The 14858-nt window shown below is 47.7% G+C and overlaps 2 long non-coding RNA genes across 2 annotated transcripts; both read left to right on the forward strand.

Annotated features, from left to right (window-relative positions):
* Positions 1–2648: 2648 nt before the first annotated feature.
* Positions 2649–5479, forward strand: LOC308218824. The gene is made up of 3 exons (XR_013956426.1): positions 2649–2756; positions 4167–4285; positions 4693–5479. It is a non-coding gene; the product is annotated as an uncharacterized lncRNA (long non-coding RNA).
* Positions 5480–10720: 5241 nt separating this feature from the next.
* LOC308218823 lies at positions 10721–13705 on the forward strand. The gene is made up of 3 exons (XR_013956425.1): positions 10721–10909; positions 12320–12438; positions 12846–13705. It is a non-coding gene; the product is annotated as an uncharacterized lncRNA (long non-coding RNA).
* The last annotated feature ends 1153 nt before the right edge of the window (positions 13706–14858 follow it).

Genomic DNA, 14858 nt, shown 5'->3' on the forward strand with positions numbered 1-14858 from the left:
GAAAGAAAGGAGGGAGGGAAAGAGGTAAGGAGGCCTTTATGGCCATTTCTATCCCATTTTTCCCATTTCTTACCAGTTTTAAGCCATCTGTGACTATTTCTAACCGATTTTTGCCATTTCTATCCCATTTCAAACCTCTTTTTTCCCATTTCTAAACCATTCTTGGCCATTTCTAACCCAATTTTGGCCGCTTTTAACCCATTTTATGCCATTTTTTGCCACTTCTAACCATTTTTTGCCCTTTTCTATCCAGTTTTAACCTATTTCTAACCCATTTTTTGGCCATTTCTTACCCATTTTAAGCCATTTTGCCTTTTTTTTTTTTTTTTAACACATTTTTTCCCATTTCTAACCCATTTTAAAGAGATTTTTTTTGGGTATTTCTAAACTGGTTTTGGCCATTTCCAAGCAATTTTTGCCCAATTCTAACCCATTTTAAACCTTTTTTGGCGATTTCAAACCCTTTTTTGCCCTCTTCAAACCCTTTTTTCCCCACTTCTAACCTGTTCTAAGCTCTTACTGGCTATTTCTAAAGTTTTTTTGCCATTTCGAAACCAGTTTTGCCCACTTGTAACCCATTACAAGCCATTTTTGTCTATTTTTAAACCGTTTTTTCCTATTTCTGTCTTGTTTTAAGGCCTCTGTAGCCACTTCAAACCCATTTTTGCCCATTTCTATCCAATTTTAAGCCATTTTTGGCCATTTCTATCCCATTTTCCCCATTTCTAACCCGTTTTAGGCAATATTTTGTCTTTTCCTAACCCATGTTTGACCATTTCTCAGTTGTAAGGGGCCCTTTGTAACCCTTTTTTGCCCAATTCTAACCCGTCCTAAGCCACTTTGGCCATTCCTAAATGAGTTTTGTCCATTTCTGTCCAATTCTTTGCAATTTCTAAACCTTTTTCGCCCATTTCTAACCCATTTCAAGCCTGTTTTGGCTTTTTCTAAAGCGTTTTTCCCCATTGCTAACCAATTTTTTTTTTGCCATTTCTACCCGGTTTTGCCCATTTCTAACCCATTTTAAACCATTTTTGGCCATTTCTAACCCATTTTTCACATTTCTATCATTTTTAAGCCATTTCTTGGCCATTTCTAACCCTGTTTTGCCCATTTCCGACCCATTTTAAAGGCATTTTGGTTATTTGTAAACCACTTTTCCCATTTCTATCCCAGTTGAAGCCTTTTTTGGCTACTTCTAAGGCCTTTGTGGTCACTTTTAACTGATTTTTACCTATTTCTAACCCATTTCAATCCATTTTTTTCTGTTTTCTAACTCATTTGTACCTATTTCGAACCCATTAGAAGTCACTTTTATCCATTTCTAACCCGTTTTAAGCTATTTTTGCCCATTTGTAACCAATTCTCAAGCCATTTTTGGCTATTTCTAAACTGTATCTGGCCATCTCTAACCCATAATTCCGTTTTTTAACCCCTTGTAAGCCATTTTTGTCTGTTTCTAACCCATTTTTGACCATTCCTAACCCGGTTTTGGCCACTTCTAATCCATTTTAAGCTACTTTTGGCCACTTCTAATCGATTTTTGCCTACTTCTAACCTGTTTTAAGCCATTTTGGGTCATTTTTTATTCTGTTTTGACCATTCGTAATATAGTTTAAACCATTTTTTTTTCTTTTGTAACCCATTTTTTCCCATTTCTTACGTCTTTTTAGGTATGGGACACCTAACAAAAAAATAGTAAAAGAAACTGAAAACCAAGGTCATCTGAAAAAAAATGAGGCGTAAATAAATGATCGTGCTCAAAGAGAATAAAAAGCAAAAGAAAAAAATGCGATTATAAATTCTTTCAAAGCAAACATGCAGTTATAAAAGTGAGCAACCCTGAAAGAATCTCCAATGAAAATACCCTTAGCAACTTAACCCCAGCCCCAGCAGTGCAGAGCCCCCTCCCGAACAGGCAAACTCAACAGCGTTTCTCTCGCAGGCATCACCTACACACACAGAGCTCCTGTGCTCGCTTTGACACCTAAAGCTCCGTCCGCGCACGGCTTCTCGAGTGCCTGCTCTCGGGCATCCTGGAGTTGTTAGCGTCAAGACAAACACATAACCACCGGAATGGTTATATGAGGTGCTTTATTAAGGCGCCGAGAACCAGGGGTACTTATCCAAATCTGGTTCTAACCCCGTCACATCGCGTTCGCAATTTATACAGTACAAGTCGGCTGATGCAATACGCCTATACAGATTCATGATCTATTCCCCCTTTGTATTATAATGATCTTCACACTCGCACCTGCACTCTGATGACTTAACCTTGGTCCAAACTGCGGAACTATTGTTAACTAGTTTCTTAAGTGCAACTGGCCAGAATGGTAGTTCCAACCAGGTTTTGAACAAAGTTTTCTGTTCTAACTTTATTGTTGGATATTTTCAGTCATCGTAAAAATCGTTCTTTGATTAGGCTTCTAACATAATGCTTAGTTATAAAGTAACAAAGATAAATGTACAATTGTTTTCCTAATGACTTATGATATTTCCAACAGAGCAGGGATGTGCTCCTGGAGCAAGCACGCTGGGATTTGCTCTAGTGAAGAGCCCTTTTCTCTCTCTTGGACCCCCTCTGGGCTACAGACACCAGCCCAAAAGCCAAGCGCTGCCCATCCTACCTCTTTTATCCCAGGTGGTGGTTTGCCCCCGCCCCGCCCCAGGGCATTGAGGGAGGGGCTGTGGGTGCTGCCTGGGGTATAAAGGCACCGTGCTGCAGCGAGGAGCTCATTCAGCTCCTGGGCTTCAGCTGGGTGAGTTCGCTGGGGTTTGTTTTGTCTTTTGTGGCTTTGGAGTCTTGTGGTGCTTTGTGCTGCTGTGTTTTGATGCTTGCAGCAATGGAGTCAGCTGAGTGAAGAGCTCTGGGACGTGTCCAGGTTTCCCGGTGTGTGCATGAACAAGTGTTTCTGTAAGGCTTTCTTTTCGCAGGTGTTTTATTTATAGGAGGGGTTTAGGCTTTTTAAGGTCGCTTCTTGGTGCGTTCTGTTGTTTTTGTTATTGGGGTCTGGATGTTTTCTGTACTGGAAGCAGAGCTTTGAGGCTGCTTTTTACCCCTTGTGTTCTGTATGGGGCTGTGAGCTGAAAGCGTTACCGCTAGGAGACCCAAAGTGGAGCAGTGACGAGGAGGTGGCAGCAGGAGTCACGTTTTCAGTGTCAGCGGCTCGGTGAAGGCAGCAGCGTGCCTGCTGGTTGTTGCCCATTCCCTCCAGCTGGGGATCTCAGGAGCAGCTCCACCGCCGCAGCGGTCCGGCCGTGCTTTGCCCTCTGTTTTTTTCCCTGCCCTTGTGTCGAGTGCTCTCGAGTATCCTCAGTCACAGCGCAGGGAGTGCAAGTGTCCGGGCCCTGCTCCCGCAGTTGAGGAGCCGCTACGGAAAGCTGGTGCTGGGCATCCCCTACGCGTGGAGGCATCCGGAGCGGTGCCACCAGCCTGAGGAGCAACCGCGGGCAGGGGATGGCCGGCGGCAGCTTTGCGTCCCGGCCCCCCGGCTGCGGGAGCGGGGGCCGGAGCCTCGCGCTCCGTGCGCCGTGTTCCGGGAAGCCCGAGCGAGGGCGCCAGAGAGGCGGTGCGCAGGTGGGGTTTGAGGTGGCCCAGCGAGGTCTGGAGATCGAAGGCAGGTTCAGGTCGTGTCCTTGTAAAGCCCTGCGCCGGGTCTGTTTCGAGCCCTCCGCCTCTCCCCTTAGCGCTTCTCCGGACACATTTCAGGGGTCCGTGCCTCAGTCTCCCCACCTGGAAGCCAGGAAGAACAGCGATTTTCCCCCGCTGCTCTGCGTTTTCCAGGTTGCTGTTTTTATTCGGCCCTCCTCTGTGTTGCTTTGGAAGGCAGCTGCCACCAGTAAGCACTGAATAGTCCTTGTTGGCCTCAGGTTTGAGTCAGCCACGCAGGTGTCGGCCGTTCTGTGCTGCAGGGAAAAGAGTGTGCTGGTGACACCAGTCCTGCATGGGCAGTGAGCAAAGGGCTCGAAGGCAACCGGGGGGAACAGAAACGCCTAAAGCCATTTTTCAGGGTTCCAGCACCTTCTCCCAAGCGGTTGCATCTTTTTGGCGCTCCCTGATGTTTGGCAGAGCTCTGCTGCTGCTGGATTGCATTAGCAAACAGGCTCAGAGCACTCCAGTGCTGCTTTTGCTGGGCTGACCTTGTCAATTCTCGTTTGTTTTTCCTCAGCCTTGTCCCCGCTCTTGTCCGCATGCGATCATCCAGAGCAAGACCAGGGGCAATCCGGGGAAGGCTGCTGGGATGCCTTCCCTCTGCTCCCTGCGCACCAGAAACGGGATCATCCGGCGGTAAGTAACGTCTGCGTGCTTTTGTACATGGTACGCAACCTGTGAAACTGCTTTATTGCCAAGTTACCCTCGGGTATTACCCAGGAGCGACTGAGAAATTTGGGGTGAGCTTTGTCTACAGGTAGAGATGAGGAATCTGGAGCGTGTCTTTCTGTAGAAAATACCCGTGTTGAGGTGAGACTCAAATCTCTCTGGAGAAGACGTTGTTGCTTATGCTCCTGCTGAAGTCTGTTTGGGAGAGATCCCAAGCAAGGGTGGCTCTGTCTAAATAACAAGGATTATTGGTTTGGGCCCTTTGCTGAGGGCATGATGCCCCCGGAGGCTGAGTTGGGAGGAGGCAAATGGATGCTCGATGACTCGGGAGCAAGGAAAGGGCTGATAATATCTGCTGTTCTGCACTTCTGCAGATGGGGATGATGAGGAAGAGCCCATGGATCAGGATGAAGCTGGATGAACTCTTACCCTGCCGAAACCTCTGCGCATCGAAGGCGTGCACCAGCTCCCTGCGCCGCAGCGGCAGCCCCACGGTGCGTGGCGCTGGGCAGGGAACCTCCAGCATTCCTGTCGTCACTGCCGTCATCCGGGATCCATCCCGGAGGGCCAGGAAAATCTCTCAGTGGGTGATGGCCAGTAGCACCCTGGGGTGCCGGGCTGCAGCAGCTCCTGAGGCAGCAGCTCCCGGTGCTGATCCCGGTGGCGTTCCCGATATTCCTGGCCCTCCGTGCCCAGCAGCAGGGACTCCCCGGGGGACAGGCGGCCCACCCGACACAGCGAGCCCCGTAGGGACCCCGAAGTGCCCCGTAGGGCCCGCACACCCCATAAGTACCCCAACACCAGTTGACTCTTTGATGCCCTTTCACTTTTATTTACCTTTATTTGCCTTTCATTCAGATTTATTCACTTCATTTTTATTTCCTTTTTAATCACTTTATTGACATTTTATTGACTTTTTTCTTCAGTTTTCTTTCAGTTTTCGTTCGGTTTTCTTCTGATTTGATTTAGTCACTTTTAGTAACTTTTTTTTTTCCCCCCAGTTACCCCATAGGGACCCAGAGCAACCCGTGGACATCCCATAGACCCCAGTAGATCCCCTATAGCGACCCCCCAGGCTCATAGACTCCCTACGGACATCCCATAGGGTCCCAGAGACACCCCACAGCAACTCTCAGCAAACCGTGGACACAGAGACCTACAGACACCCCATAGTGACCTATAGACACCCAGAGCAACCCGTGCACAGCCCATGGCCACCCGCCCGTGGTCCCGTGACAACCCTTATGACTTATGGTGTCGTGACATCACCGGGACTGGGATGACATCATCATCGACCACCATGGCGCCCCACAGGGCCCCCGCTACCCACCTGCCTCCCATCAGTACCCCAGGTTTTTCGTTTGCTTCCATTCCTTTTTAGGAAATTTCGTTCACTTCTCTTTGAGGTTCATTCAGGCTTATTCACTTTTATTGCCTTTTATTTACTTTGATTTACTTTTTATAATCACTTTACTCACTTTGCTTTGCTGTTTACTGACTTGACGCAGTTTTAGCCAGCTTTATTTGCTGTGCGTTCATTTTTGTTCTTCAGATTGATTTCCTTTGTAGTCCTTTTTAGTAACTTTTTTTGGTGGTGGTGGTTTTTTGTTGGTTTTTTTTTTTAGATGCCCCATAGCGACCCACAGAAACTCACGGACACTCCGTAGAGTCCCGTACACCCTATAGACATCCCATAGGGATGTACGGCAACCGATAGACACCCGACAGCAACCTATGGACTCTCCACAGAGACCCATATAGACCCTGTAGTGACCCATAGGTGCCCATAACAGCCCCCAGTGACACATAGAGACCCCAGAGTGACCCCCCCCCACTGCCCTATGGCGACCTGTAGCACCCCAGGGACACCATCCGCTTCCCTGTGATGTCCTAAAGACCCACAACTCATGCCCCATGAAACTTCTTATTCTCTTTTGGGTTTTTTTTCAGTTTTTCATCATGTATAATCACTTTTATTCACTTTTCTTTGAATTTCTCCAGTTTAATTCACTTTGTCTTTGGGTTTTAGTCACGTTTTGCTCCCTTTTATTCAAGTTGTACTCAGGTTGATTACCTTTTGATTCTCTTTTTCATGACATTATGATTGGTGTGGGCTGGGTATGGGGCCAAGGGGGGGTGAGAATAAAGTCCTGGGGGTGTTTTCTGTGCTCGGGTGTCTGTGGGAGGTGCGGGGTTAATAAAGTCCTGGGGGTGTTGTCTGTGCTAACCAGAGGTGTTAATTTGGGTGTAGTAGGTGGCACTTGGGGTACCAAAGGTGTTAGGTTGGCTGTCATAGGTGGCACTTAGGGAACCATAGGTGTTAGGTTGGCTATCATAGGTGGCACTTAGGGAACCATAGGTGTTAGGTTGGGTAGCATAGGTGGCACTTTGCATAATATATGTGTTAGGTTGCGTGTCATTAGGTATCATTATAAGTGGAGCTTAGGGTACCACAGATGTTAGGTTGTATATCATAGGTGGGATTTAGGGACCATAGGTGTAAGGTTGGGTACCACAGGGAGCACTTTGCATAATGTAGATGTTAGTTTGGGTATCATCAGTGACACTTAGGGAACCATAGGTGTTAGGTGGGTATCATAGGTTAAAGTTAGGGACCGTAGGTGTTAGGCTGGGCATCATATCTGGCACTTAGGGAACCCTAGGTGTTAATTTGGGTATTGTAGGTGGCACTTTGGGTACCATAGGTGTTAGGTTGGGCAGCATAGGTGGCACTTTGGGAAGTGTAGGTGTTAGGTGGGTATCATAGGTGGCACTTTGCATACTATAGGTGTTAGGTTGCCTCTCATAAGTGGTACTTAGGGAACAATTCATGTTAGGTTGGATATCATAGGTGGGACTTTGGGTACCATAGGTGTTAGGTTGGATATCATAAGTGGTACTTAGCATACTATAGGTGTTAGTTTGGCTATCACAGGTGGCACTTAGGGAATCATAGGTTGGAGTTAGGGACCATAGGTGTTATGCTGGGCATCATGGGTGGCACTTAGGGAATCCTAGGTGTTAGGTGGGTATCATAGGTGGCACTTTGCATAATATATGTGTTAGGTTGCGTATCATAAATGGCACTTAGGGTACCATAGATGTTTGGTTGTATATCATAGGTGGGATTTAGGGACCATAGGTGTAAGGTTGGGTACCATAGGAAGCACCTTGCATACTGTAGGTGTTAGATTGGCTATCATAGGTGGCACTTAGGGAACCATAGGAGTTAGGTGGGTATCATAGGTTGCAGTTAGGGACCATAGGTATGAGGTTGGGCATCATAGGTGGCACTTAGGGAAACATAGGTGTTAGGTGGGTATCATAGGTTGCAGTTAGGGACTATAGGTGTTAGGCTGGGCATCATAGCTGGCACTTAGGGAATCATAGGTGTTAGGTTGGGTAGCATAGGTGGCACTTTGGGAAGTGTAGGTGTTAGGTGGGTACCATAGGTTCTGTACTGTGATAATGTGATACTGTGTGATAGGTGTTAATTTGGGTATCATAGGTGGCACAGGGTACTGTAGGTGTTAAGTTGGCTATCATAGGTGGCACTTAGGGAACCATAGGTGTTAGGTTGGGTAGCATAGGTGGCACTTTGCATAATATATGTGTTAGGTTGCGTATTATAAGTGGCACTTAGGGTACCATAGATGTTTGGTTGTGTATCATAGGTGTGATTTAGGGACCATAGGTGTAAGGTTGGGTACCATAGGGAGCACTTTGCATACTGTCGGTGATAGGTTGGGTATTATAGGTGGCACTTTGCGAACTATAGGTGTTAGGTTGGGCATGGTAGGTGGCACTTTGGGTACCATAAGTGTTAATTTGGGAATGGTAGGTGGCACTTAAGGAACCATAGGTGTTAGGTGGGTATCATAGATTGCAGTTTGGGACCATAGGTGTTATGTTGGGCATCATAGGTGGGACTTAGGGAATCATAGGTGTGAGGTGGGTATCATAGCTTGCAGTTAGGGACCGTAGGTATTAGGTTGGGCATCATAGGTGGCACTTAGGGAACCATAGGCGTTAGGTGGGTATCATAGATTGCAGTTAGGGACTATAGGTATTAGGTTGGGCATCATAGCTGGCACTTAGGGAACCCTAGGTGTTCATTTGGGTATTGTAGGTGGCACTTTGGGTACCATAGGTGTTAGGTTGGGTATCATAGGTGGCAGTTTGGGAAGTGTAGGTGCTAGGTGGGTATCATAGGAGGCATTTAGGTAACCATAGGTGTTAATTTGGGTATCATAGGTGGCACTTTGGGTACCATAGGTGTTAGGTTGGGTATCACAGGAGTCAGGGAGAAAAGGGAACCGGGGGGAAAGGAAAGGGAAAAATGGAAAGAAAGGAGGGAGGGAAAGAGGTAAGGAGGCCTTTATGGCCATTTCTATCCCATTTTTCCCGTTTCTTACCAGTTTTAAGCCATCTTTGACTATTTCTAACCCATTATTGCCATTTCTATCCCATTTCAAACCTCTTTTTTCCCATTTCTAAACCATTCTTGGCCATTTCTAACCCAATTTTGGCCACTTTTACCCCTTTTATGCCATTTTTTGCCCTTTTCTATCCAGTTTTAACCTATTTCTAACCCAATTTTTTTACCATTGGCCATTTCTTACCCATTTTAAGCCATTTTGGCTTTTTTTTTTTTTTTTTTTTTTTATCACATTTTTTCCCATTTCGAACCCATTTTAAAGGGATTTTTTTGGGTATTTCTAAACTGGTTTTGGCCATTTCCAAGCAATTTTTGCCCAATTCTAACCCATTTTAAACCTTTTTTGGCGATTTCAAACCCTTTTTTGCCCACTTCTAACCTGTTCTAAGCTCTTACTGGCTATTTCTAAACATTTTTTGCCATTTCGAACCCGGTTTTGCCCACTTGTAACCCATTACAAGCCTTTTTTGTCTATTTTTAAACTGTTTTTTCCTATTTCTGTCTTGTTTTAAGGCCTCTGTAGCCACTTCAAACCCATTTTTGCCCATTTCTATCCAATTTTAAGCCATTTTTGGCCATTTCTATCCTATTTTCCCCATTTCTAACCCGTTTTAGGCAATATTTTGTCTTTTCCTAACCCATTTTTCACCATTTCTCAGTTGTAAGGGGCCCTTTGTAACCCTTTTTTGCCCAATTCTAACCCCTTCTAAGCCACTTTGGCCATTCCTAAACGAGCTTTGTCCATTTCTGACCATTTCTGTCCAATTCTTTGCAATTTCTAAACTTTTTCGCCCATTTCTAACCCATTTCAAGCCTGTTTTGGCTCTTTCTAAAGCGTTTTTTCCCATTGCTAACCAATTTTTTTTTTTGCCATTTCTACCCGGTTTTGCCCATTTCTAACCCATTTAAAACTATTTTTGGCCATTTCTAACCAATTTTTCACATCTCTCTCATTTTTAAACCATTTCTTGGCCATTTCTAACCCTGTTTTGCCCATTTCCAACCCATTTTAAGGCATTCTGGTTATTTTTAAACCATTTTCCCCATTTCTATCCCAGTTGAAGCCTTTTTTGGCTACTTCTAAGGCCTTTGAGGTCACTTTTAACCGATTTTTACCTATTTCTAACCCATTTCAATCCGTTTTTTTCTGTTCTCTAACCCATTTGTACCTATTTCGAACCCATTAGAAGTCACTTTTATCCATTTCTAACCCGTTTTAAGCTATTTTTGCCTATTTGTAACCAATTCTCAAGCTATTTTTGGCCATTTCTAACCCATACTTTCGATTTAACCCCTTTGTAAGCCATTTTTGTCTGTTTCTAACCCATTTTTGACCATTCCTAACCCGGTTTTGGCCACTTCTAATCCATTTTAAGCTACTTTTGGCCACTTCTAATCGATTTTTGCCTACTTCTAACCTGTTTTAAGCCATTTTGGGTCATTTTTTATTCTGTTTTGACCATTCGTAATATAGTTTAAACCATTTTTTTTTCTTTTGTAACCCATTTTTTCCCATTTCTTACGTCTTTTTAGGTATGGGACACCTAACAAAAAAATAGTAAAAGAAACTGAAAACCAAGGTCATCTGAAAAAAAATGAAGCGTAAATAAATGATTGTGCGCAAAGAGAATAACAAGCAAAAGAAAAAAATGCGATTATAAATCCCTTCAAAGCAAACACGCATTTATAAAAGTGAGCAAGCCTGAAAGAATCTCCAATGAAAATACCCTTAGCAACTTAACCCCAACCCCAGTAGTGCAGAGCCCCCTCCCGAACAGGCAAACTCAACAGCGTTTCTCTCGCAGGCGTCACCTACACACACAGAGCTCCTGCGCTCGCTTTGCCACCTAAAGCTCCGTCCGCGCACGGCTTCTCGAGTGCCTGCTCTCGGGCATCCCGGAGCGGGGATGTGCTCCTGGAGCAAGCACGCTGGGGTTTGCTCTATTCAAGAGCCCTTTTCTCTCTCGGACCCCCTCTGGGCTACAGACACCAGCCCAAAAGCCAAGCGCTGCCCATCCTACCTCTTTTATCCCAGGTGGTGGTTTGCCCCCGCCCCGCCCCAGGGCATTGAGGGAGGGGCTGTGGGTGCTGCCTGGGGTATAAAGGCACCGTGCTGCAGCAAGGAGCTCATTCAGCTCCTGGGCTTCAGCTGGGTGAGTTCGCTGGGGTTTGTTTTGTCTTTTGTCGCTTTGGAGTTTTGTGGTGCTTTGTGCTGCTGTGTTTTGATGCTTGCAGCAATGGAGTCAGCTGAGTGAAGAGCTCTGGGACGTGTCCAGGTTTCCCGGTGTGTGCACGAACAAGTGTTTCTGTAAGGCTTTCTTTTCGGAGGTGTTTTATTTATAGGAGGCGTTTAGGTTTTTTAAGGTCGCTTCTTGGTGCGTTCTGTTGTTTTTGTTATTGGGGTCTGGATGTTTTCTGTACTGGAAGCAGAGCTTTGAGGCTGCTTTTTACCCCTTGTGCTCTGTATGGGGCTGTGAGCTGAAAGCGTTACCGCTCGGAGACCCAAAGTGGAGCAGTGACGAGGAGGTGGCAGCAGGAGTCACGTTTTCAGTGTCAGCGGCCCGATGAAGGCAGCAGCGTGCCTGCTGGTTGTTGCCCATTCCCTCCAGCTGGGGATCTCAGGAGCAGCTGCACCGCCGCAGCGGTCCGGCCGTGCTTTGCCCTCTGTTTTTTTCCCTGCCCTTGTGTCGAGTGCTCTCGAGTGTTCTCAGTCACAGCACAGGGAGTGTAAGTGTCCGGGCCCTGCTCCCGCAGTTGAGGAGCCGCTACAGAAAGCTGGTGCTGGGCGTCCCCTACGCGTGGAGGCATCCGGAGAGGTGCCACCAGCCTGAGGAGCAACCGCGGGCAGGGGATGGCCAGCGGCAGCTTTGCGTCCCGGCCCCCCGGCTGCGGGAGCGGGGGCCGGAGCCTCGCGCTCCGTGCGCAGTGTTCCGGGAAGCCCGAGCGAGGGCGCCAGAGAGGCGGTGCGCAGGTGGGGTTTGAGGTGGCCCAGCGAGGTCTGGAGATCGAAGGCAGGTTCAGGTCGTGTCCTTGTAAAGCCCTGCGCCGGGTCTGTTTCGAGCCCTCCGCCTCTCCCCTTAGCGCTTCTCCGGACACATTTCAGGGGTCCGTGCCTCAGTTTCCCCACCTGGAAGCCAGGAAGAACAGCGATTTTCCCCCGCTGCTCTGCGTTTTCCAGGTTGCTGTTTTTATTCGGTCCTCCTCTGTGTTGCTTTGGAAGGCAGCTGCCACCAGTAAGCACTGAATAGTCCTTGTTGGCCTCAGGTTTGAGTCAGCCACGCAGGTGTCGGCCGATCTGTGCTGCAGGGAAAAGAGTGTGCTGGTGACACCAGTCCTGCACGGGCAGTGAGCAAAGGGCTCGAAGGCAACCGGGGGGAACAGAAACGCCTAAAGCCATTTTTCAGGGTTCCAGCACCTTCTCCCAAGCGGTTGCATCTTTTTGGCGCTCCCTGATGTTTGGCAGAGCTCTGCTGCTGCTGGATTGCATTAGCAAACAGGCTCAGAGCACTCCAGTGCTGCTTTTGCTGGGCTGACCTTGTCAATTCTCGTTTGTTTTTCCTCAGCCTTGTCCCCGCTCTTGTCCGCATGCGATCATCCAGAGCAAGACCAGGGGCAATCCGGGGAAGGCTGCTGGGATGCCTTCCCTCTGCTCCCTGCGCACCAGAAACGGGATCATCCGGCGGTAAGTAACGTCTGCGTGCTTTTGTACATGGTACGCAACCTGTGAAACTGCTTTATTGCCAAGTTACCCTCGGGTATTACCCAGGAGCGACTGAGAAATTTGGGGTGAGCTTTGTCTACAGGTAGAGATGAGGAATCTGGAGCGTGTCTTTCTGTAGAAAATACCCGTGTTGAGGTGAGACTCAAATCTCTCTGGAGAAGACGTTGTTGCTTATGCTCCTGCTGAAGTCTGTTTGGGAGAGATCCCAAGCAAGGGTGGCTCTGTCTAAATAACAAGGATTATTGGTTTGGGCCCTTTGCTGAGGGCATGATGCCCCCGGAGGCTGAGTTGGGAGGAGGCAAATGGATGCTCGATGACTCGGGAGCAAGGAAAGGGCTGATAATATCTGCTGTTCTGCACTTCTGCAGATGGGGATGATGAGGAAGAGCCCATGGATCAGGATGAAGCTGGATGAACTCTTACCCTGCCGAAAGCTCTGCGCATCGAAGGCGTGCACCAGCTCCCTGCGCCGCAGCGGCAGCCCCACGGTGCGTGGCGCTGGGCAGGGAACCTCCAGCATTCCTGTCGTCACTGCCGTCATCCGGGATCCATCCCGGAGGGCCAGGAAAATCTCTCAGTGGGTGATGGCCAGTAGCACCCTGGGGTGCCGGGCTGCAGCAGCTCCTGAGGCAGCAGCTCCCGGTGCTGATCCCGGTGGCGTTCCCGATATTCCTGGCCCTCCGTGCCCAGCAACAGGGACTCCCCGGGGGACAGGCGGCCCACCCGACACAGCGAGCCCCGTAGGGACCCCGAAGTGCCCCGTAGGGCCCGCACACCCCATAAGTACCCCAACACCAGTTGACTCTTTGATGCCCTTTCACTTTCATTTACCTTTATTTGCCTTTCATTCAGATTTATTCACTTCATTTTTATTTCCTTTTTAATCACTTTATTGACATTTTATTGACTTTTTTCTTCAGTTTTCTTTCAGTTTTCGTTCGGTTTTCTTCTGATTTGATTTACTCACTTTTAGTAACTTTTTTTTTCCCCCCCAGTTACCCCATAGGGACCCAGAGCAACCCGTGGACATCCCATAGACCCCAGTAGATCCCCTATAGCGACCCCCCAGGCTCATAGACTCCCTACGGACATCCCATAGGGTCCCAGAGACACCCCACAGCAACTCTCAGCAAACCGTGGACACAGAGACCTACAGACACCCCATAGTGACCTATAGACACCCAGAGCAACCCGTACACAGCCCATGGCCACCCGCCCGTGGTCCCGTGACAACCCTTATGACTTATGGTGTCGTGACATCACCGGGACTGGGATGACATCATCATTGACCACCATGGGGCCCCACAGGGCCCCCGCTACCCACCTGCCCCCCATCGGTACCCCAGGTTTTTCGTTTGCTTCCATTCCTTTTTAGGAAATTTCGTTCACTTCTCTTTGAGGTTCATTCAGGCTTATTCGCTTTTATTGCCTTTTATTTACTTTGATTTACTTTTTATAATCACTTTATTCACTTTGCTTTGCTGTTTACTGACTTGACGCAGTTTTAGCCAGCTTTATTTGCTGTGCGTTCATTTTTGCTCTTCAGATTGATTTCCTTTGTAGTCCTTTTTAGTAACTTTTGGTGGTGGTGGTGGTTTTTTGTTGGTTTTTTTTTTAGATGACCCATAGCGACCCACAGAAACTCATGGACACTCCGTAGAGTCCCGTACACCCTATAGACATCCCATAGGGATGTACGGCAACCGATAGACACCCGACAGCAACCCATGGACCCTCCAGAGAGACCCATATAGACCCTGTAGTGACCCATAGGTGCCCATAACAGCCCCCAGTGACACATAGAGACCCCAGAGTGACCCCCCCCCACTGCCCTATGGCGACCTGTAGCACCCCAGGGACACCCTCCGCTTCCCTGTGATGTCCTAAAGACCCACAACTCATGCCCCATGAAACTTCTTATTCTCTTTTGGGTTTTTTTTCAGTTTTTCATCACGTATAATCACTGTTATTCACTTTTCTTTGAATTTCTGCAGTTTAATTCACTTTGTCTTTGGGTTTTCGTCACGTTTTGCTCCCTTTTATTCAAGTTGTACTCAGGTTGATTACCTTTTGATTCTCTTTTTCATGACATTATGATTGGTGTGGGCTGGGTATGGGGCCAAGGGGTGAGAATAAAGTCCTGGGGGTGTTTTCTGTGCTCGGGTCTCTGCGGGAGGTGCGGGGTTAATAAAGTCCTGGGGGTGTTTTCTGTGCTCGGGTGTCTGTGGGAGGTGCGGGGTTAATAAAGTCCTGGGGGTGTTGTCTGTGCTAACCAGAGGTGTTAATTTGGGTGTAGTAGGTGGCACTTGGGGTACCAAAGGTGTTAGGTTGGCTATCATAGGTGGCACTTAGGGAACCATAGGTGTTAGGTTGGGTAGCAT

The sequence above is a fragment of the Psittacula echo genome, assembly GCF_963264785.1.
Source record: "Psittacula echo genome assembly, chromosome: 3".
NCBI lineage: Eukaryota > Metazoa > Chordata > Aves > Psittaciformes > Psittacidae > Psittacula > Psittacula echo.